The sequence below is a fragment of the Mastigoproctus giganteus genome, chromosome 12, assembly GCF_048544385.1.
Source record: "Mastigoproctus giganteus isolate SK-2022 chromosome 12, ASM4854438v1, whole genome shotgun sequence".
Lineage (NCBI taxonomy): Eukaryota > Metazoa > Arthropoda > Arachnida > Uropygi > Thelyphonidae > Mastigoproctus > Mastigoproctus giganteus.
The window spans coordinates 133,140,706-133,166,570 of NC_143586.1; the positions used below are offsets into that span (position 1 = coordinate 133,140,706).

General features: G+C 36.3%; 1 protein-coding gene across 2 annotated transcripts in view; it reads left to right on the top strand.

The window, feature by feature from the left end:
- The first annotated feature begins 929 nt into the window (after positions 1–929).
- RASSF8 (ras association domain-containing protein 8) overlaps positions 930–25,865 on the top strand; it is a 78,859-nt gene continuing 53,923 nt past the window's right edge. Inside the window, exon 1 of one of the 2 annotated variants that reach the window (XM_090386720.1) lies at positions 930–1,199. The gene's annotated coding sequence lies outside the window, so the exon portion shown is untranslated. Of the gene's footprint in view, positions 1,200–18,142; positions 18,257–25,865 lie in introns of those variants that run through there. The other variant, XM_090386721.1, reaches the window with a different exon arrangement.

The window sequence follows — 25,865 nt, forward strand, 5'->3', positions numbered from 1 at the left end:
ACTTACTCAGCAATTTCACCCGTATATTGATCACGGGGGTTCTTTCAATGGATTCAATTTTCTACTCACTGATTGAGTAAGAACCTGGTTAGATCGTTCTAATCGCTGCAAACGAATTTAATGGAATACTGTGATTTCATGATTTCAGAAACATGTTAACTCGTCATTATAACTGGTAAAGGCATACTATGCAAGAAAGCAAGCTTATACAGCATCAGCCAAAAAAAAAAAAAAACCGCTCCCATTTCACCCCTCCGTTCTTTCCAAATACCTGTCCAGCTCATTTAGGCTCTCAACTTCCACAACAAAGGATGGATGTCTGTTCCATCAACCAACTACCCGCTAGCTAAAGGCAAACTTCCGCACATCTATCCTACAACTGTCTTTCCTCAATTTGAATGTATGCCCTCTCAGGTGATTATTCTGAGCAGAATAAAAATAAACTACTTTTAAAATCTGAAAACTACAAAATAAAGCAGAAGTACCTCCACCATTCTTTTCTTTTTTTTTTTTTTTATCTGTAACGAAAAATCAACCCAGGGGCTCACATTTGGCGAGTATGGCACACCCAGAGTTCTGAGCTGGATATCATCATTCTCTTTCTTGGTGATTCATTTCTACTTCTCTCTCAGAGTAACTCGGGATTTTTTTTTTTTTTTTTTGGCAGCACAGCATGAGCCTCAGGTTCCTAGCACCATATGGCTAATAATAATAATAAAATTCTGTCGTAACAGAGCAAACTTCAAGCAACTTTCGTAATTCGGAATATAGTTCAGATTACTAAACAGTAGTATATAACATGACAGATTTTTTTTTAAACGCAGACTGGTGCAATTTGTGCGGCGGTTGTTGTGGGGTGCACAAATAGCCCGCTGGTAGCCATCTCAGACTTTAAACATTGAAATTAGTTGTAATTGATGTTATATGCCATTGGCTTGGAGTATGTGATGTCACTCTTACGTTTCTGCTGTTTGTGACGCAAAAATTTTACTGCACAGGATGTAGTAACGGACAGGAAGTTGTTTTCTAAGCCTATATTGCATTGGTGATAATGATGGGGAGATATCGCGAAGTAGTATTATTTATATCATCGAGATACCTGAAAAGGTACGGTGTAGTCGTTGGAACGACTAGTATGTGTTTGTTTACCTGATGTTGATAATGTTTGACTGCTTTCGCCAAAATGTTGGTTATACTAGGTGAGCTTAACATACTTTTATATTATATGTATATTTTGAAAAGCTTAAAATTTTTTATCGAAAAAACTGTTTTTCAGAATGTAACTTGCTGTGATAAGGCTAAATATAAACGTGTATTGTGCAAAGCTACTTGTGTCAGTATAAATTGTCGTTCATAGCAAAGTATGTTGTTGCTTTTCATCCTTCGTCATCTGAAAAATATTGAAATATTTCGGTACAAAGGAACAGTTCAGTTATATTATAAACGATTTTCCCACTTGCAGTGGATCAGTGTTCGTGAAATGTTCCAAATTTAATTAATCGTCGAATTCAAAAAGTGCTACTCTTGTGTAACGTTGGTTGTGCGTATAATTTCATTGTATGCATATTTAATCTAATGTATATTTATTGTACAGTTTACAGTTGAGAAATGATTCTTGTTACTAAAGTAAAACAGTTACAAATAAAAAAAGCAGTGGATATTATACATATATAACAAAATTTAATTCATATGAATATATTATGTTAAAGAGTGGTGAAGATAACATATATTATTCAGACAGGTAGACAAGAAAGTAGTCGTTATATACTAATAGCACACATAGGGGCTTGTGGTTGTTATAGTGCGTCAGTTAGTATAGTTTACATCGATACGTACAAGTGTAAGTTTATGACTCGATTTTCACATTGCGCCAGCCTTGAAAGATGCAATAACTCAGAATAAAAATCCTTACCACTTTCGCCTGAGGTCGGCTAACTACATCTTCGATTAAATATATATGGATTTCGTTAGGTGTAAGAATTCCCCCCCCCCATCTTTGACCAGATTCAAACACAGACCTCTTCGAACGAGTGAAAACTGAGGAATCCATTTACGTACAGAGCACAGGGATTTGTGAGAAAATGGTGGGGCATGAAATGTCTGATAAAAGGTTAAAATAACAGCCAAAGGTTTGGCATTTGGAACGATTCCAACGATTTGGAAGGAGAAACCATATTTTGAATAAAATTCAGTTAGCTAAAATATTAAATATGGTGAAATTCATTACTTCAATATATTAAGTATAATAAATAAAATTTTCTGTTCATACTCCAGGAAGTTCAAATAGGCTCAGAAGAGTTTACAAAACAGAGAATACAAGAATATTACCATATTTAGCAGTTATGCGAGCTGAAATCAAAGTTAACTTAAAACACATGCACTCTTGTATACCTGCTTTGACTTCTCAGCTATGCTGGTGTACCTCCTCTTTTCAAGATGCATCAAAATATGAATGTTTTTTTTTTGATATATTGGTGCTTTAAAATTATTAACAATTTAATAATTGATATTATCACTATGATTAAACATTAATATTATCCATATTGTTAAACATTAATAATTAAATTTTTAATATTCCAGAATGAAATCAACACAAACTAAAGCAAGCCAATTTAGTATTAGTAGGGCAAATGATGCAGGAAAGCAAGCTTATACAACGTCATCTAAAAAAAAAAACTTTCCATATCCTCTCCAGTAGTTTGTCTAATTTTTCTAACTATCCACTTACACAACAACAACAGATGGATGCACAATCAACCATCCTTCGATTAAAGGCAAACTTGCACATATTTATCCAGCAACCATTCTTCCTCAATTTGAGTTTATGCCCTCTTATGTGTTTAGTCTGAGCAAGAGGAGGAATGCCATTAGCATTTGGCTTGTTCAATCTATTCAAAGCTTTAAACACTTCAGTCAGATCTGTTCCTAGGTGCCTAGTTTCAATGCTGGACCAAGGTATTTTTGTGCCCCGGGCAGAAGAATTTTTCACCATCCCCTTTAAGGATGGAGATATATATATATATATATATATATTTTTTTTTTTTTTTTTTTTTTTCATGATTTGTAAAATTTTCCGTCCCTTAAAGAATTGCACCCCAGGCAAGGGCACTGCCTAGTCTTCAGATGCTGCAGTTTGCAAAACTGAAGCCTTTCTTGACAAGATCACCTTTTCGTTCCCTTCACCAATTTTGTTCCCATCCTGCATCTGTTCCAGCAGATCTACATCCTTCCTAAAATGAGGCCTCCAGACCTGTATGCAGCCCAACCATTGCCATGTATAATGGGATAACCACCTCCTTATCTTTGCTAGCAAAACTCCATAAGCTGTTCTGGCTGGCTGTCTGTCTGCACTGCTCTGCTAACTCCATAGCAGACTGCACAATTATTCCCAGGTAATTTGGTGACAATGAATGTTGTTATGACCTTCTTGTTGTTATGGAATATGCATTAAAATTTGAAATATGATAAAAGCAATTATCATATTTTAAATTGTGTGATTTATTGTATAAAGAGGGGGGGGGGTGAGACTTGTCTTCTCATTTTGTGTTCAGAGAGCATCAGTGAAACCAAATATTGATATTTAGCTTCCTTTATGTCAGTAAGATGCCAATTTAGGTTACTAAACATACTAAAATGTTTGAGTCCAGTTCATCTTTCTGCCTGTTCCCAACTGGGGGTTGCCAGGGGTGTCAGATGGTAGGGGCCCCAAAAAAGTAGCATTCTGACTTGTATCAACATTATTAAAGGAGCCTTGAGGAATTGAAGTAGAGAATGGGCATAGCATTAGTAGAGGCATACGATGCAAGAAAGCAAGCTTATGCAGCATCAGCCAAAAAAAAAAAGTATTGCATAAAGATAGCTCTGATTTTGATAACATTATTTGTTACTTGTCTCTAATGCAACATTGCTCCATTTTATCCAACAATCATTCGATACCATTCCTCATCTATCTGGCAACCATCCTTCTTCATATCAATGATCTCAAACAGTGTAGCAATATGGGCAAGTTACTAACTCTGGATTAAGAAATGGCTAAGTGATAGGAGATTAGTTATAAATGACTTCTGCTCTTCACGGACTAATGTCATAGTGGTATACCACAGTGTGTGCTGGTGGGTCCCTTACTGTTTTCAATATTTATTAATGATACAAATGTAGTTATTTCATGGTTTTTTTCTTAAGTTTACTGATGGTACAAAGATGGTTAACAGCATTAATTAGGGTATGGTGCTTCCAACAGATCTAGGCAGATGAGCTGAGAAATAGCAATTAAGGTTTAACCTTAATAAATTTAAGGTACTGCATTTGGATGGTGGTAATCCCAGGACAGAATATCAGTTGGGTAGCACACATGTCATCAAGGCTTCGAGCACCATTCTTCTTTCATGTGCAGCAAGTACTTTATGCAATTCACTCATGGTCAGTGGTTGACAGATTATATAGATGTTGGTGAAGAGTATTATTGAAGGTTCACTCCATATTTTTCTGTCCAAACTAAGCAGTTCAAAGTCTGGTTCATATGCGATAATGACTGAAAGTGTTTCAAATTAAGCCTAATGTGTTAGCAATTTCAGGGAGCTTAAAAATTTTCATAATTTTAGAAGTAGAATTGGAAAAGTTGTGGGTGAATGTTTGCCATTAATTTGTATGATTTTATTCCAAATTATAGCAGTATATCTGTGGATCTGTTTATGTGGCAGCATAATGCCCCCATGCTTTTTTTACTTGATTGTCTTATATTACTAGCTTTCTTACTTTCTGGAACTGTATGAGATAGCTGTGGTTGGACATTTACAAAAGATTCCAATATTTATTGCTCTCCTTTGGCAGGCTTTAGTCCACCATGTTTCTGATGGATGATTTTGTAGCTATAGTTGCTTACTAAAGAGTCATTTGGGTGGTTGCAGTGATACAGGTATCTAAATGAGTTATTTCTTGGTAGTTGAGCCAGTTAGCCTTGTCAAATTTCCAGGTTGCTTTTATGTTAGTCTGAGAAAGAGAATTGTCTACAAAGTTCAGATGACCTTGAAGTGGTTACTACTATGAATTGTTGGTAACTAGTCTGAGAGTGGAAATTTTGTTATAGGGCATATTGAAAGATCAATAGTAGAGTTTAATTCAGAAGTAGATGCACATATGTGTAAGCAACATTGTTTGACTAGAATAGATTGTTTATCTACAAATTTTTCAATTAATGTCCTTTGCTATCAAGGTGTTGAAAACACCATTGGATTAGGGAATGTGCATTCCAGTCACCTGTGATACAAAAGGGGGCTGGTATTTGCCCTACTGTGACATCTAAATTGTCAAGAGTTTATGCATGATTTGGTGAGAGATAGTTTAACACAGGCCACAACTGTCTCTAAAGATATTTTCTGGATCTAGAGGGGGATGCATAATTGACATAAGTTCTACTCTGCCGTGTGTTTCGTTAGAGATAATCTTTTTCATATATCTTGTAATGTTTTACTATATAATATTGGTAAGGTTTGTTTCTTGTATGCATACTTATATTTAAACTTAACACATTGTGCGAATCATCTAAATTGGCATGAAGTCCATGACAATTCCATCAGATCAGTATGTGAGTTGGTTTGTTTGTGCCTGTGTATCTTTGTTTTTTCTTTCTTTGGAAAGAGTGGCTTCCAGTGTTAGTATTCTCTGGATCAATTGTGAGAACTGAATAGTCTTGTCCTGCATTTTTTATCAGTGTCTTTGGTGTCAACATGAATTTGCAGCTGTTGCCTGTTTCAGAGCTTTTTGTTGCTGAATAGGATTCTTATCTGGAGGTACAGTCTATCTTTTGGAGATAAACTGTTTCTTTGATGAAGAAAGGAGTGATATTGCTCAATGAGATATCAGAATATTTGGCAGAACTGAGCAGTCTAAGCTCTACCAAATATTTCTTAATTCACAATGTTATTTAATTTTACTCTTCTAGAGCAAAATTAAATAACACTGTGAAAGGTGTGTTTTCTTTCTTTTAAGTAAAGTAATTTATTTTCACTAGAAGAGCAAAATTTAAATAACACTGTGAATTACAAGACCGACACTCTCTGCAATAAACTGCTTTATAAGAAAATAATTGCTTGAAAATAATTTGGAAATCTCTAGTTGCTTGCTTGGCACTTGGAGGCAACCTAAAATAGTTGAGAAGGAAGATTTACAGATAATTGCTCAAACATTTCAACAGAATTTTCTGAGCAGTGCAAACAGTGTGTTCTAGCAGACTGTGGGTTCTGTCAACGATATACTTTGCCAACAGGGACAAAAAGATGTGATTATCTCATTGTGTAAGGCTATGGTTCAGCCATATTTGGAATACTATACATGGGTTTGAAAATCTCATTTTAGGAAGGATATACATCTGTTGAAAGGGTACAGAGCAGTGTAACAAGTTTAGTTAGGGGCATAAAAGGATTACAGAACCCCAGTAAGGCTGGTGTTCTGTAAATTGCAGTCAATCAATCTCTAGAAATTAGCATTAGTTGAGGCATATGATGCAAGAAAGCAAGCTTATACAGCATCAGCCAAAAAAAAAAACCTTTCCCATTTCACCCATCCGGTCACTCACTCCAAATGTTCAGCCTTAAATTTATTTAAGCTATCAACTTCCACAACAACAGATGGAAGTCTGTTCCAGAAATCAATTACCCATTGGCTAAAGGCAAACTTCCACACATCTATTCTACAATTGTCTTTCTTCAATTTGAATCTATGCCTCCTCAGATTCTTAGTCTGAGCAAGCAGAAGTATCCCGTCAGCATTGAGCTTGCTCAAACCATTCAAGACCTTATACACCTCAATCAGATCACCTCGCAGGTGCCTAGTCTCCAGCTGCTGCAATTTTCAGAATGTAAGAGGACCCCCTTCGGTCCCCTCACCAATCTTGTTGCCCTTCTCTGTACACACTGCAAGCAAATCTACATCCTTCCAAAAATCAAGCCTCCAGACCTGTACGCAGTACTCAAGGCATGGCCTGACCATTGCCTATACAAAGGGATAATCATCTCCTTTTTCCCTGCAAGCAAAATTCCTGTATATCATTGACAAAACCCCGTGACCTGCTCTGGCAGCTGTCTGCATTGCTCAGAAAACTTCTTATCTGACTGCATAATTACTCCCAGGTCTTTTTCCATTTTCTACCACCCTAAGTGGTAGAAAATGAATGTACCACACAGTTGGTACATTCTTCTGGGGTTACTTCTACCCCTGTGCAGTACTTTGCATTTGTCAATGTTAAACTTCAGTTGCCACTTCTCAGCCATGCCTAACTTTTCTAGATCCTGTTGCAGTAACATACTGTCTTTACTATCATTAACAACCCTGACAACCTTTGTATCATCTGCAACTTAGACATTAAGCCTGATATACCTTCATTGATAAATACACAAAACAACAATGGACCCACCACCGAACCCTGGGGGAATCCGCTAATAACATTAGTCCACGTAGAGCAGTGTCCATTTATTACCACTCTCTGCCATCTCCCACTCAACTATTCCTTTATCCATTGCAGTAACTTGCCGTTAATGCCATACCACTCCAATTTGTACAGCAGTCTTCCATGTGCAACAGTGCAAAATTTCTTGAAATCCAAGTATACGATATCAAAATTATTTTTAGCATCCAGTTCCTTTGTGACCACATCATTGTATCCAGTCAAATTGGTCAGACAAGACTTCCCCTTAACAAACCCATGCTGTGTATGAACTATTGCTGCTGTTTTGTCTAGTGATCTTGTATTACCTCTTTAACCAGTGAGTCCATTATTTTCCCCGGAACAGAAGTTAAACTAACAGGTCTATATTTATTTGTGTCACACTTTGAACCCCCTTTGTGAATTGGGGAAACATTTGCACATCTTCAGTCCATGGGGACCTCCCCTGACTCTAAGGATGCTCTCATAATTATGGCTAAGAGTTTGCTTACTTCTCTTGCTGCCTCCTTCATTATAACTGGATAGATTCCAGGTGCTTTTTTATGTTTAACTTTAACAATTTCTCCTCCAATTTGCTCTCAGTTATCACAAAATCATTTAGCTCCCTGTTAGTTTGATAAACTTCTGGCATTCCCCTCCTTGAATAATTCCTCATGTGTGAATGTTGATGCAAAATACTCATTCAGTTTATCAGCTACTTGAGCAGGAACATCAATAGTCGAACCTTCTATATTAAGTGGACCAATCTGATTCATCCCCTTTCTTCTAGAGTTTACATAAGTAAAGATCTGTTTGCTGTTTCCTTTGCCAAAGATTTCTCGTAATCTGCCTTTGCCTGCCTAACCTCCTTTTTGACTTGATTACAGACTAGCTTATATCTGTCGTAGGCTTCTGTGTGACCTGATAATTTTTATGCATCCCATGCATTTTTCTTCTCTGCCACGAGCCTCATTAATTCATCCAACATCCATTTAGGCCTGAACCTTGAACAGTATTTCTTAGTTGGTATGAAAAGCCCAGTAGCCTCCAAGATTAAGTCCCTAAAGGCTTCCCATTTATAATTCACCATTGGTAACATCATCAGTTGATCCCACTCTTAGAATTTAAAAACTGTCTGAGACCTCTGTGGTCACCTTTACGAAAACAAAAACCCTTCCCTTTACCCTTGATCGTAGTTATTTCTTTAAGTAAATCCCACATCAGTACACTGTCACCTAGTGGTTCCTTTATCTGCAAATTCCTAATGCATGCATCATCACTGCTGATAATCAGATCAAGGGTTTGAGGGCCCTCTGGCCCCTCAAACATGTTACTATAGAAAACAATTCTCCAATAAATCCACAAAAGCCTTGCTAGTGTGCAAGTGACCAATCCACAAGTTCCAGTCAATATCTGGAAAGTTAAAATTCCCCGTTAAAATCACAAGACATTCTGATTTACTGGCCCATTCTATTTCTCTACTCAACTGTTCATTGTACTCAATCAGCATCATTAGGCCTATAACATACTCCTACTCTCATTTTCTCTTTCCCAGTGTTTATGTCTCACCAAACAGACATCTGTGTGATGACTTAATTGAAGTGTAGAAAGGTTTTAAAAAGTTTTTAAGTAAACTAAATTTTGACGGTATTTTTATTTTTTCTCAGAAGATACACACAAAAAATGGGGTATATTTAACTTGGAAAAGGCTGGTCATATAGAACATGTGTGTGGGAATTTGAATTCAGTCAAAGAATAACCAACTCTTGGAAGAACTTTCCACCTAGTGTGGTGGAGGTGGTTAGTTTGAATAAATTGAGTTTTTGGACAAATTATTGGAAATAATTGGCAAATAAAGTGGGTATTATTATTATTTTTTTCTGCAGGTGCTGTATAAGCAAATGATATTAATAACCAGGCAGTAGTAGTAGTATCACATTGCCTGACAGACCCTGCTAGAAATATTTAATCCTTGTGACTCGCTGGTTATGGATTAAGAGTTAATTTTTGTAATTTCTTAATGGTGGTAGTAGTAGTAGAGGCATGCGATGCAAGAAAGCATGTGTATGAGCTTATGCAGCATCAGCCAAAAAAAAAAAAAAAATCACACCACTCCCTCCAAATGCCTGTCCAGTTCCTCCTTAAATTTATTCAACCTATCAACTTCCACAACAACAGATGGAAGTTTGTTCCAGCAATTAACCACCCGCTGGCTAAAGGCAAATTTCCGCACATCTATTCTACATCTGTCTTTTCTTAATTTGAAGTTCTTCTTCTTCTTCTTTGGTCCTTAGCTGGCAGCTGGGGGAGGCGGTTGGCCACGCAACCAGTATGCTGCTGTAAGTGCCGCAGGGTTTCGGACTTGCTCTGTGATGTTCTTCCATACCTTACGATCCATGGCGTCAGTCCTGGTCTGGTTAATTTGAAGTTATGCCCCCTTAGGTTCGTAATCTGAACAAGTGGAAGGATCCCATCAGAATTCAGCGTGCTCAACCCATTCAAGGCCTTTAGTCGTGTATGTGCTGTTATTTTTGCCCTTTATACTGTTGTTCACTTTGTGTAAGCTGCGGGGGATCTGTTAGGTGACATGATATTGTTTACATTTACTCCATTGTGTCTGGCTAAGTATGGTTTGTTGTGTAGCATAACACTGATTCTTACCACGGTGGCATGTCTTCCACTATCCAAAACTTCTCAAAGTTGACTGCTCACCTTTGTGGTTATTATTATGGAAAATAAAAACTCTGGTAGACTTTATGGCCATGAACAGTAAATCAGTCAACCCCAGCAAGTTTATATAGTGAATACCAGAAGAACCTTGGGGAAAAAAAGGATACAAATGATTTCATATTTATAATATTTTGGCAGAGGTTAACTGTTTCATGTTCCTATTTTATTTATCAACATTGTTCTGAAAATTTAAATATAATTAAACTTTTTTTGTTAAAGCTAAAGAGTACTTTTAGTGGCTAAAAACATATTTGCAAAATTTTCCATTATTATTAAAAATAATGAAGAAATAGAATTAATATGCATTGCAATCTACTAGTAAACGGTTAAGCATTAGTGCACTACACACAATTCAAACAAACCAAATACTTTTTTCAAATATTAAAATTAAAATCTGGGAGCCGTTGGGCTACATGGTATCACCTGTGTTACAAAATGAGACAATACTACTTTTTTAAAAGTAGTATTGTCTCAACACCTCAATTATCAGTGTGTTCTCCCCAGGACCTATCGAATGGGTGCACTGCCCGGTGAATTTAACTGACCACCCGGCTAAAATATAAGCAGTTCTCGTGGTACCATATGGTACTACTCACTGATCTCAATCAATATTAATCTGAACATACTATGCGATAGAGGTTAATGCGACAGGAGCATATAATGTTAAATTATGTAATTAATTTTTGCTCTAGATCCCTTAAGTCACATTTATGAATAACAGAAAATTTTATAATATTGTGAAGTATTACACTTCCCCACTAGGCTGGCAAAAGTTTCTGGGGAGAACACTGCTCATTGAATTAAGAGCAACCAGAATTTTTTTTTTTTTTTTTTTTTTTTGTAAAAAATTTCCATGCTTTTTTTCATAGCGGTGTGTGGGCGCAAACTTAGAACCTCCATACTTGTAACTGTGCATGTTAGCTCTGGACTATGCTGGTACAAAAAAAAAATAAATAAAATAAACTACATACTGAACAATTAAATTTTTTTTAATTATTTGTCTTTTTTATAATCTCTGTTAATTAACAAAGTGAATTTTAGCTATAAAAGCTTTCATAGAGTAGGGATTACAATTTTTTATCATTGTTGCTCGAAACTGAATTCAAGCATTATGCCTAAGAGAAGAAACGCCCAAAGAAATATTTTGGGAAATGGCATCAATTAAAAAATATATATGTAAAAGTGAACAAATTCTTTGTATAAAACAAAAATATTGGCAATTTTAATAATATTTTTTATGGTAAACCATAAACATGAAAGATCATTGGTTAACTGTTAGCACTTTAGTACTGTGCATGAGCTTGAGAAGATAATTGTTATATTGGACTTTAACTTCTGTAGATTGAAAATGTTGCTTTTAATCACACCTCTATTTCTGAATTGGAAATATGTACATAATAGAGTTAAACATTTTGTGGTATTTTCTTACCACTTCTGCAGAGAGAACTGTCTTCTTTGCAATATCACCATCACAAAAGGTCACTTCGGTCACAAAACTTTGACTCCATTATTTATGTATTTCCAATTCGGAAATAAAGATAATCCAATGTAGATTTTGAGTGCTTTATTCTTTTCAAATAACACAGATTACCTCCTCATCATGCCATCAAGGAATACCTTAGGTTGAAAATGATATATATATATATATATATATATATATTGACTACTTCATAAATGAATTTGACAGAAAGATGCGATTGTATGTTTCTGTCAAATTCTGAAATTCAGAAAATGCCCATGGAAATATGTAATGGCAAGTGGAGTAAATTTTGAAGAGAGCGATCATTAATTAACCTATAATTTGAGTATATAAATTGGGTGTTTAAGAGGTATACTGGCTACAAAAAAAAAAAAAAAAAAAAAAAAAAGAAGGAAAAAGCCCCCATGCACCTGTGTTAATTCTCTGTAGAGTTTTGGTCTCAGCTTCACATCATCAAGAATTAGATGTGAGATGGTCTGGATTTTTTTTCTTTCTTGATAACAAGACTGCTGTTACTGTAGATACCATTTGAAAATATTATCTTGTCAGAATAAAGAAGAAAAATTTCACGTGTGCTGCTTAACTCCACGTTAGGTATACTGGGTTGATTTGACTCCAGACAATATTTTAGCAATTCATGATCGTTATCTGCTCCTTCCACTCAGCTGAGACTCTTAATAGCTATTTTTGAAAATGTTTATATTGATTTTTTTGTCAAATTCAAAAAATCTCTTAATTAACACACAATTAGGAAAAATTCACAAATTAAGTTAAATATAATTATATGCTGTGTTGATTGACACTTGTTACTCAGTTACTGACCAAAGCTGGCTTTACTGCCGAATGCTTTCCTCCAGATGGTAATGCTCTCGAGCTTCACGACACCAAAGAATCACTTGAATTAAACTATTGACACATGCACTTCACATTTCATGCAGCAGGCGCTCATGTTACTGATAGGCTGGCATCCACCTGCAAGGTTAGTTGAAGCACACAGTTTTTAAATTTGCATTTTGCTTGTCGACAAGTCTAAAGCAAGTTTTAATTTCAAAAATTAATTAAAAATGTTTTTATTATAAAAAATGGATTTTTCACAGTTTTTTTTTTTTTAGAAAACACTGAAAATATAGGTGACATCAAAAAAAATAAACTTCTGAATTATTTTTTACTAATTTTTCAAATGTAGGCGTATGGGATCTAAATGGCCCAGGCAACTAGAGGAAGAACAATCTTTTTTGTGCCTACTGGCTTTTCTCTAAAAAAAAGAAGGCTAAATGTATAAAGTGCCAGAGTGTATAAAGTAAACTGTGGACCCACTCTGATTTTTTTTCCCCCCTTTATACTTCTAAAGGGTTAAATGAGATTCTCACCATCCATAGTTGTTTTGATTTGTGCAAAGTATATACAGCAATATCCTGCATAGCACTGATAATTGGTACCGAAACTGTTCCGTGTTATGTGAAACCGTGCTGATTGAGGTATAATTGTAATGGGTTTTAATTGAATGTGTACCAGAGAAACAGTCTATAAACGAATTATAATAAATCTATAAACAGTTTGCGCTTGATAGCCAATTAAAAGGATTTGAAATAAAAAATATTGCAAAAATTTTATTAATGAAAAGATAACATCATGAGAGATGAGAAAAAAGCTTTATTGTTTATTTAGGTATTTCAATAATAAAGTTTGGTGGAGTCATCTCTTCTTTTTCTTGGTGTACAAGTCTTTGTGGCATCGAATCCCATCTTGTAAAATTTTCCGTATCTTCATGCTATGTTCAACATCCGGATCATAATCACTTCGCAGGCCATGTCAACTCCTCGAAAAACTTTCTTTCTCCAATTCTTCTGTTGAAAATTCTTTTAGTGCCATTCCAATGTTATCCACTTCAGAATTGTTTTTATCTTCTTCATATGCAGTTTGCTCGTCAAGTTCAAGGAGAGAGTTGCATTATCTAAGTCATATGCATGGGAGTCAGTGCAGTCACGTACATTGACGGTGTCCAAAGTTTCGAATCCCAGCTCTTTTCTCATTTGAATTTGCGATTCAAAACCAGTGAAATCATTTGTCAAAATGGACAAAACATGCTGCCAAACAGGTGGTAGATGACTTTCATCAACCAGTGAAATACCACCACTTTGCTTATCGGAGGCTTGAAGTGGTGAAACCCATGTTTAGTCTCTAGAGCAAAGTTTCCGGCATTCCCTTCCCCCCATACTTCTCCTTCAACCCATGCACGGTACTAAGTACTATAGGTTTTGATACTTTTCATGTTTGGGGTTTTCATAAAAAAAAAAAACAGAACTCATGTTGCTGGCAGTGATTTCTAGCCAAGATGCAAATATATTTTCGATTGTATTTAAAGGGGTAAAAAATAAATTGTGACATGAAAAGTTTGAAAAGCTATCATGTCGTCTCATCAGGGTGGAATTAAGAATACTGAACACTGTTGCATGTTGCTGCCAACTTCCCGAGGGGAACTATTGGCACATGTGCACGTGAGACAGTGGTTGGCACTGCAGCATATGTGTATGCATACCTAGACTACAACAACACAGCATATATGTAGAGTACGTGCCTAGGCTATTGAATGAGTTTTAATATGTACAGTAAATTTTTGACTTGAACTGAATTGAAAACCATGTTATAGTGAAACCTGTGCTATTCAAAACCGTGCTAAGCGAGGTATTGCTGTATTTGTGTGTGGAAAAGCATGTCTGGGGGGGGGGGGTTCAGTGCAAAAGCAGCAGTGTTTGTAATGTGTGTACTTCAAGAAAGGTTAAAAAAATCAAGGTTTTCCTGTTATAAAGGCTTCTAAATAGCTGAGTTATTGAAAACTAACACAGGAGTAGCTGACTCTTTGTAAGAAATTCCAACAAGACTAGTAGTGGGTGTTCAGTAAGTGTAGCTGTTTTTGCAGAACAGTTTTTTGGACTGGAAATTGTAATGTAGTGTATACTGTTATCAGTGAACAGTGGATAGTATTTACAGGATGAATATCATTAATATACTGAAGGAAAAGAGCAAGTGAATTTGTAGAACAATTTTCTGTTCTGAACAAACAGGTGCTTCAGCTTTTGTTGTATGGGGTTTAATGGTGCACAAAGCACATCTGCCCTGATATGTGCCTGGTTACTCCAGCATTAGTTGAAGTTAGAAGACACTGTACCATCACATGGAGTGAACGGGCAAAGAGGAAGCTGGCTATCCAGTTGCAAGAATCAGAGAACAGACCGCAAGGAGATGCATGGTTAGAAGGTCTTAAAACCAAACATGATCAAAAGCTTTAGAAATATTGAATAACTACTCGAGTTTCTCCAAACTCTGCCATAGAATCAGTTCACAAATGACTAATGTGAGCCAAGATATCACCAAGGTATAATTTGCATTGGAAAATTTTAAGATAGTGTAAGAATTGGTGGTTGATGGATTTCTCCATTTATCTGTAAAGGGTTACTTGCAGAAGGAAAAATGCCAGTGGATTAAGAAATGAGTTAATTCTGGAGAACAGGTGGGGAAATGCTTTATATTGGTGTGGTTGGCAAAGCTCCCAGAATCCTAGCAATGGACAAACACCAGTGAAAAGACTTCAGTCTCTCCACTTGCATTGATTTTCTCCAACATAAGAAAGGACCACTAGGTACACCACTTTCCAATAGTCTTTTCTCCCTCCTTTTATGTTTCCCTATTCTCTTGCTCCCTCTCCTTCCTTCATACCCACCAAAGTAGGATGTGCTACTTTTTTTTTTTTTTTTTTTTTTCTGGTCTGGTGTAGTTTCTAATCGGTCTGGCCATTTTTTTTTTTTTTTTTTTTTTTTTTTACCCTGTAGTGACAATTTTTTGCTTGGCTGTCACACTTGCCTAAAGAGCAGCAGTATTTAATGTTATCCACCTTGCAACCCAGTCAGCAAATTTACCAATTTTAGGTCAGCACAGATATTCTATTTGTATTCTTGATAGCATATTTTGTGTAAAAGAACCTATAGGTTCTCATATGTTTCCTTCATGTGAACTGCATGGACCAATGGGGTATAGATGGATACTTATTTCCATTATGGAGTAAAACTACTTTCAAACTGACCTTGCGTGAATCAATGAAAAGCCTCCAACAACTCGGGGACCTGCTCCAGGTGCAACTCTTTCATTAATTCCTGGACGTTGTTATAATAAACCAAAGCACCATCCATGGAATAATAGGTTATGTTAGATTGCCCTTTCCTATAAAAAGACACCCTGACACCCCTTTTCAAGAAGATTCTACTGCTGAAGCAGTGAGCCTTGGTTTTGGGGAGTTCCAAATCTCTGACCAAATCGTTCAATTCTGGCTGAGTGATTTAGATGTGGCTTTGCAGTATCATGTCTGGATCTGTACTCATTTTGGGTTCTGCATCTTCTGTAGACTCCTTTTTGATTCTTATAGTCAGACTCTCTGAAATGTTGTATCATCATGAGGAACCAGCCAAGCGTGAAGTACAAGAGACTACTTATGCTTGGATTTCCCAGAAATACAGTATTGGTCTTGTAAAAGTAACAATCGTTTATAACCCCAGGGGCTCACATCTGGTGAGTATGGGCTTGGCACACCCAGAGTCCTGAGCTGGATATCACCATTTTTCTGTTTCTTAGTGATTCCCTTCTACTCTCTCTCTCTCTCTCTCTCAATAACTCGTCGGATTTTTTTTTTTTTTTTTTTTAGCTGGTGCAGCATAAGCTTCAGGTTTCCTTGCACTATATGGTTAGTAATAATAATAATGTGGTCTCGAGTTTACCGCCATACCACCGGAACAGCAAATGGCTTCAATTTATGACCACCTCTATTCTATCTAAATCAGCCTGTTAAATGTCCTTGAACATGAGCTACAGGAAATCTTTGGAGTCCATACTTTATCTTGATCTCCGACCTTACATCCAAAATAGAATTCATAGGCTTTCTTACAAGTTGTGACGGTGGCTTTCGCTGCGATTTTAATATCACTTCTCTGCAAATGTAGCAAAAGCTATCAGGATTATTTCGGCAAGAACGCGACATGTTTCATTTACGGTTGAGGAACGCAATTAAGGAACTAGATTTTTATTTCTAATTTAAACATGTGTGCATAAATGTAAATCGGTTCATATTGACATTTATGCACAGAACACTTTTATATAAACATTTGTTCACTTTGTTTACCAATGGCTCTCTGAAACATACTCTTTTTGAAACGAAAATGCTTGCTTGGTGCGGACCACTTGTGTGTGTATATATATGTATGTATATATACACACACCGGTAGAGAAGTTTCTAGAGAACTCCGTCGAAAGTTCTAAACCTTCCATAAATATCCCGACCTTTCTTCCGCAGTAAAAATATTCTAGAACAGTTTCTCAAACTGGGGTCCGCGAACCCCTGGGGGTTCACGAAACGTATCCTCTGGAACTGGTCAAATTATTTGTTGTATGTATAGCAAATTGATGATAAATAAAGTTATTATTATATATTTATGTAAAAATAAGAATGAAGTTGAGTTGTTTTAAACGTAAAACTTTTTTTTTTTTTTTTTTTTTAAAGAAAACCCAGTGTTTACACACACACAGGTTCGTAAACTTTTTATTTTTGAAGGGGTCCGTAGATCTCAGTAATTAGGGAACCACTGTTCTAGAACATTCTCGAATACTGTAGAAATCTTCCGAATGTTCTAGAAAAAATGACAGGTAAAATAAAATAAATTGATTAAAATTTATGATTAAACACACACACGCATAGAGGTTCGTAAATTTTTGAAGGGGTCAGTAGATCTCAGTAGTTAGGGAACCACTGATCTAGAACATTCTCGAATGTCTCTGAAAGCTCTCGAATACTCTAGAAATCTTCCGAATGTTCTAGAAAAAATGATAGGTAAAATAAAATAAATTGATGGAAAAGATTATTAAACCAACTACAGATCTTGGTTTTCGGTCATTAACCAATGATATTTGAAAACCGATGGTGATGAGAACATTTTAAGCGCATATATGAGTTTTTGAATATATTTCCTACGAGAATCCGTCGAAATTATTTCAGGGAGGGAAATTGATGCCGACCAGTGTTATTATTGTGGTTGCTACGTCTGTAATGTAACTCCAGTAAGTTGCAGCTGTTTTCTGTTGTTGATCATGTCATATTTTTGAAATATAATCTAACTTCATTCAACAGTAATTTTTGTTTAAATTTTAAAAGTGAATCGTTTTATACAGTTATGCAATTAAAATTCAACCCAGTTTGCAGTACATTTTTATTACAAATCGATGCAGAATTTAATGAGTATGTGCATCGTTGGAGAAAGATTCAGAAAATTGCTTGATGTGTGGGCAAGCTAATATGCAAAGTATGCATTATGCCATGGTTGGCCAACCCGCGTCACACGTACCACTTGTGACCCGCCTCTCCACGTGAAAAAATAACTTTAAATTTTTATTTTTAGAATAACTTAAAGGATTAAAAGTGTTGTATCAGTTCATTTCTTGGCTAAGTAAAAATTATACAATCGCAGCGTTGAAACTAAGCGTTTACATACAACAAAATACATCTTTATTGTGAAGTACAGAATTACGTACAACACATCCTATCACGGCGACGAGCGCCAGGGACTACTCAGGAGCTTTCCAAAGTGAGTGTTGCCAAATTTTTTGTCATTGGTTTTCATTCCGATTTCCCTTCACTGCATATATATATATATATTGATAAAACTGAATGATTAAGATACAATTTTGATTAAGGTCGATTAGTTCTGGCCACTTTCTTTTTCGCTTGAAAGCCAATAACTGACTGACTTGTTCGATAACGCGCAGATCTTCCCTCATCTTATTTACATGTTTCTGGCCCGAAACAAAGGAAGTTGTTTACCGTTGCATTTACCATCAACTTAAAGATATTTGGTACGTGCATGTTGCGTCGACGTCAAAAAAAAAAAAAAAAAAAAAAAAAAAAGTTTGTAAGGACTGTCATGCAGTTTAAATTGCACTTTTATTGAAAGAAATTGACCTGGATTTCAGTGTGATATTAATCTTATGTACCGGTGTAGGAACTAGTGAGCTTTCCAAGACATCCATTTCGTGAGGATGACCATTTATTTGTTAACCTATATTAAACCTTTTCATTACACCATGTAACAAAATACGGTGCATGCCGCTTATTGCGATCTCGAATAACGTTATTGCTTTTTTGCGATATTTTGCAATCGTTTTTTGCTTGCGCATGTACAATGTAAGTGATATGTAACAGCGAGATTCGTTCTTGGACGTACGAAATTTTAATATTTTCTGTAATGGTTTGCATGGTTTACCAGAAATGTTTCATTTTTAGTGATGACTTTATCGAAGAAATAGTGTAGAACCAAATTATTTTATCTTGCTTGATTTTAATCTTTTCTTTCTGTTCACTTCTGCCTTTTCATGTACACTCTTCCCGCTCTGCATCAATAAACAGTTGCATTTTCATTGGTTATTGTTATCAATTAAGATGTATCCCGAAGTGGTCACAATAAGCGGCGTCCACCGTATTTGTTTATCCTCTGACTTTTTGAAATAGGATAAAAGCTTTGAAAACCGCCTCAGCGTATTATAACTAAAAGCATGGTAGGCTTTTGAAATGGATTTTATGGAAACTTTTGGGTAACAGATTGGAGTTCAGAAACTGCTCGATGTAAAGAAATGGTATTGCATATGTCGATTAAACTTATTTCTTGCATTTGCATTGAGACTCCTTTTTTTCATTAACGTTGGCGCGGTGAGTGTCGAGGGGGGGGGGCGATTCCATCAAGACATGACGTCAGTGAAAAACTGCTACTAAGGTTGCCGGAACGTACGTATGTGCACAATACTGCAGGATATTGTACTGTACTACGGAATTCCGGACAAAGTATGGCAAAAGAAGTCACCTGCACATTTTTTAATTCCCCCCACAATAGTGTATTGTATTATTTTAACTGTGTAGGATGCGTATTGGTTTAAACTGTAAAAGTGATAAAAAAAAAAAAAAATCACTTGTAACCAATATTAACCCCGGGGGCTCACATTTGGTGAGTATGGGCCCTGAGCTGGCTGGATATCATCATTCTTCTCTTTCTTGGTGATTCCCTTCTATTTTTGTGTGTCTCTCTCTCACAGGGTTACTCGGGAACTTTTTTTTTCCTGGTGCAGCATAAGCCTCAGGCTTCCTTACATCATATGGATATTAATAATAATAATCTCACGTGTTTTTAATGAGATCATCTTAAGTTGTACTGATATTAGTTTTTTTCCGAGACCATTTTCACCATACAGAGTAACTGTTTCATTACTCTGTATATGTTTCAGAAATACCAAAACAAAAGTTCAGCAATAAAAAAATTATTTACTATGATTTTATTAGTTAAAACATAGTACAGTCAGAAAATAATTTATCGTGATCGTATAATGACGCCTGGAAAAACTGTATTCAGAGTCCAAGTTGAGATACTGGCTAACCTTCAGAGTCAGGAATGGTATTGCCAGTGCATTCATTTAGCTTCTTACTAGCTTAACTTCTCGAGCACTACGTCTCTCTCTCTAACATTTCTGGAAGCCAAGATGCAGTATAAGGTATTATGTATCGAGCGGACCGCTCACATATGTTAAGTCTTTTTTACCATGCATTCAGCGGCTTATAAGTTGACTTCATTTTTTTGTTTTGAAGAATTCTTGCTTAATGCTAGATGTAGTTACATGACGAGCCATTCCTTGTTGTGTGTTTATTGTTGCAGTACTTTATTTATCTATAAACAGTTCCTCAATATGGAAGGTTTGTTTGCTATAAGAAATCAGAATTTTACTTTTCGTTACTTGAAAAGTAAACCCAAAAACATAACTCTCAGTGAATTCGATTAACTCAGTGGTTCCCAAACTGTGCTCCGCGGATCCCAAGCCCTTGGAATCCGCGGAGTTTGGGAACCATGGAGAACCATCGCAGATCCCTTGGGATCTGCGAACAGTTCCCGGGAGACCGGTGGATAATTTCTGCAATGACTATTTTGAATTTTATTTATTTTTTAAAACAAAATCTAAATATCGTTACAGACTAGAAGTCGCACTCGACATGAGAATTCAGTTGTCTACAGTCACTTACAACTTTAAAGAACTTTGTAAGACGAAAAAATAACACCATTCTTCACACTAATAGCTTATGAGGTACGATTGATTATATATTCAAATAGTGACAGTTTATTATTCGGTTATTTTTTGTGTCAGTCTGAAAAAGGTAGCTTGTAAACATATAATAAATCAGTTCTCAGATATAAATTTTTAATTTTGGATACCTATCGTCCGGCTACCCCATATTTAAGTGATCTGTGGTTATTTTTCGAAGCCAAAAGGAGTCAGCGAGCAAAAAAGTTTGGGAAACACTGCATTAACTATTTTCACCGGATGAAGAAGATGACAAATTCTTGCGTTTTAAAAAGTGAGCAACATTGCATATTTGTAAAAAAATAAAAATAAAATAAATAAATAAACTAAAATATCTTTATACTAATTCATATCTTTCTAGTCACACATGCCTGTAATTACGATTACAGTAAGTTTATGATTTTACCTGGTGTATACGAGTGGGGTTTGAAAAGTTCGTGAGTATGAAAAGGTAATGGCACAGTGTTAAATATTTCTGTACTTATAAGTATATAACACTTTAAATAGTCACCTATATATACTCACTACTAATGGTTTCATGCAGTTTCAATAACATCTTTTTTATTTCAGGTATTGGAATCAATAGAATGAGGAAAGATGCCAAAATCTGTCACCATGCAGTCATCCAACATTTGAGAAAAAAAAGGGACTAAGGGCAAACGCAATTCATGAGGATATGGTTATTACAACATTGGGGAGATACCCTTCCTATTCCATAATTAAGAAGTGGGTAGCAGAATTTAAACAAGAGGAGAGAGAGCCTGGAAGATGACTCACGCTGTGGCAGACCTGCAACGTCTATCACACTCCAGAAGTTGACAGTATGCATAATCTTGTGATGAATCGAGGAGTGACAGTTCGGCATATTGCTAGTTTCTTGGCATCTCATCTGAACTTGTGTACCAGGGCAAAAGCCTCAAGCTACGTGGTAGAATGACTAACGTATAGGTTAATGCAATTGCATCAGTTTAATTCGTAGCCATCTACCAAAGTAGTTAAATTGGCATCGTTTTAATTATATCTCATATTGTGAACACCTTCACAACGAGTTGCCATGATATTGTACTACCTTACTGCTTGTTGTTGTTTTGGTTTTTAGGAGCATTAGCAACTAAGGCCATATTGCTCCGGGATATGCGGTGGTCATTCCCTGACCTTTCCGTATTTAGTGGTGACGGGCTCGAACCCCACTCGAAATATACAAATTTTCAGATCTTTACAATATAATTATTGTATTGTAATAATTATTAAATAGATGTATACATTTACTTAATTGTATTCACTTTGAAATAACATAGATCTTAATAATTGAAGAGTTAAGTAAATACACAGGTTGACTTATTATTTTTTCCCCCCACATCGCAAGGCGGATGTAAAAAAAATTCACTATAAAATGTTTACGGATGTAAATCAGTCCAGATTTTTGTGCTTAATATTTTTTGAAATCTGCTTTTATACTGCTCAACCACTTAGCATACGTCTGTAAAATCTGAAAATGCTCAATCCCTGAGGGTTGCCGGATTTTTAAGAGTTTACTGTTACTACGTTCTATTTATACTTCGGCCGATCACATAGGTCAGAGGGGTTGCAATTAGCTATTTGAGTAGAATATAATAATTAACCCTATGTAATGATCACTTGGGCTCACCGACATACACTACTGCACTATTGGATTGACTTGGTTACATCAGTCCTTTTATGTGTACAGGGTGTCTAAAAAAAAACTGTAAATTTCATTGTGGTGCAACCAAGTGGTCCGCGTCCGGACAAGCATAATTCTTTTTTTAAACAATTTTTTATGATGATCTTTGAAAACATTAAAATTAAATGCATATTTTGCGGCTTAAGTGCAACCTCCTCTTAAATATGGCCCCTTTCGGACGATCCTTAGACTAGATAGCCCCTTAATTGTCAGCTTAAATATCTACTTTGGGCATCCTCTAAACACTTAACCTAAAGTGATAACAGTAACTGATAGAACAAGAATGCAGTTGTTCAGCATTGTTTACTGATGCAGAGTGGAAATGGGGACATAAAAAGGTGGAAGTGGACAGAAGGAAAACATTAAAATCGAGCAATATAAAATACTTTAATTTGACTGACCACTGTTTCTTCGATGAAGTCTTCAGTAAAAATGAAACTGTCATAATGTTCGTATGGTTGTCGTTGACAACCATACGAACTATAGGAAGCAAAATCAGTAACTAGCCACACAACGTGTCGGAGTTCAAGAACTAATTGGTTATTTGTTATTGTTATTTGTTTTTTTTTTTTTTTTTTTTTTAGGAGCATTAGCAACTAAGGCCATATTGCTCCCGGAATATGCGGTGGTCATTCCCTGACCTTTCCACATCCTCCGTATTTGGTGGTGACGGTCTCGAACGCCGGTCTAACCAAGAAGCGTGTGCTATGCACTGCTGCTCCTTCCCACCTGGCTACGGAGGCGCGCCTACAAGAACTAATCAGGTGTTACGTAATCACTTACACTGTATATGCGTAAATCGCAATACGATAAAAAAAATAAATAAAAAAGCGATAACAAACTAAAGCTGTTACAATAAACGTTTTTTTTTTCTATGTATTCATCCGATCCGGACTGCGATAACATCCGTGATTATAATAAACTACATTACCTGTATATCGATATAGTAATTTTCTTTACTTTCCAATAACTTCAGAATTTAGCACCAGTTGACGTATTCAGCTTGGAAACTCATGGAAGGATTAAACCCTTGAGGTCTCAGCTTGCGTCGGCTATGAAAGTGATACCAAGGTGAGGAAGCAACGCTGACAACTGACAGTTTGAAAAAAAAAAAAAAAAAAAACCCAGAAAAGTGAGATTTTCGGCCCTGGCTGATATTCACTCGTGCTACAAAAATTTCAAAGTTGCCACACACGTGTCCTTTAGCATTTGCCACTATATTGTTTATGTATTGATGGCCGGCTGCCACCAATGTGCTAATTACCTGAGTTGGTTTCATTCTTAGTGAGCGCGTGTGGAGTTTACCTGAGAGAGTAGAGAGAGAGGAATCACCAAGAAAGAGGAGAATGATGATATCCAACTCAGGACCCTGGGTGTGCCATGCCAGCCCATACTCACCAGATGTGAGCCCCTGGTTATAATTTAAAGGAGACCTAAATTAAAATCTTTTATTCAATACTGATTTAAGGAAAATTTTATTTAAGAAAAGAGAAGAGTGAAAGATGGACATGAAGCGTAATGATATATTTGTGGAACGAAAGCAATGTTCATGATGCGATACGATCACGAACATTACTAATGTTGGTTGGATACGATCGCACAGCAGCTCAACCTATCCTTCCCGTGAAAGAGCAGTTTCTGTTACTGCATTCAAGCTATGTTAGTTCTTTTCAGTTCAGATGCAATTTTCAGTAACAATAAACAAAATTTAAAGGTTTCTCTCTTTTTTTTTTTTTTTTTTAATCTGTTCTTAATCTTTCTTATCGTTTGTCTTAATCTTTTAGAAATTAAAAATGATTGTTCCTCTCAGGGTCGCTGCTTGCCTGTGTGCAGATTGTGCCCTGCATGTAGGCACGAGGGACGCCAATCGGAGCTTACGAATTTTAAAAATAAAAACAAGAATGATTAACTTTTTTGTTTGTAATTTACTATAGATATTAATTAATAAAAGATACCGGTCCATTACATTATCATCTAAAATTTGTTTTCAGTTGTAAATTATGAGATCGAATGATAAACATTCTGATAAAAACGCTTTTTGTTGTTGTGAAGAATTAGAACTTGGTTGTCTTTTTCTTTTATTCCAAAGTGTATTTTGTGATGTGTTTATTGGTAATTAAGAAGTACGTAAAAATAGTTGTCTATAATCATTTATTATTTGAGGGGGGGGGGACGCCGGTAGGACGTACAACACAAAGGCGCCTCATAGGCACGCGGTGTTCCAGGTTCCTTTATATTTTCAGTTACTGATGTAAATTGTCCAAAGATGACACAACAGCTTTAAGTACGAAACTGTTATAAATAAACTCAGTCAAACAATTTGGTCAGAATGCTGTCGTTTCGGTTGACAATTTTCTCTAAAGCGTTTCGGGTGACTGCATAGTTTTTCAAAATGGTTAGGTGGCCATTGCCGATTACTAGTTCGAATTCGAGTTATTCAGCAAGGGGAATGCCAGAGGTGTATTCAACTCTAGCAGTAAGCTACAGAATCTTGAAATAACTGGGAGTAAAGTGGAGGAGAAACTGTTGAAGATAAACACAAGAAAGGCACCCGGGGGGTGGATGGGATCTATCCAGTTATATTAAAGGAGGCAGCAAAGGAAGTAAGCAAACCCTTAGCCATAATTATGAGAGCTTCCTTGGACTCAGGGGAGGTACCCATAGACTGGAAATGTGCAAATGTGACCCCAATTCACAAAGGAGGATCAAAGGCTGACACAAGTAATTATAGACCTGTGAGCTTAACTTCTGTTCCAGGAAAATTAATGGAGGCACTGGTTAAAGAAGCACTGCAGGATCATTTAGACAAGACTTCAATTATAGCTCAGACACAGCATGGTTTTGTTAAGGGGAAGTCTTGCCTGACCAACTTGATTGGATACTACGATGCAGTCACAAAAGAACTGGATGCAGGGAATAACTTTGATATTATATACTTGGATCTTAGAAAGGCTTTTGATACTGTTGCACATGGAAGACTGCTACACAAATTGGAGCAGTGTGACATTGGAGGCAAATTGCTGCTATGGATAAAGGGGTGGTTGAGGGGGAGAAGACAGAGAGTGGTAATCAATGGACACTGCTCATCGTGGACTAATGTTATTAGTGGAGTCCCTCAGGGCTCAGTGTTGGGTCCATTATTGTTTTCTGTATTTATAAATGATATTGATGATGGTATATCAAGCTTAATGTCCAAGTTTGCAGATGATACAAAGGTTGGCAGGGTTGTCAAGGACACTACTGACACTATGCTGCTGCAACAGGATCTGGAAAGGTTGAGCAGATGGGCTGAGAGGTGGCAAATGAAGTTTAACATTGACAAATGTAAAGTACTACACATGGGAAACAGCAACCCCAGAGCAACGTATCAACTC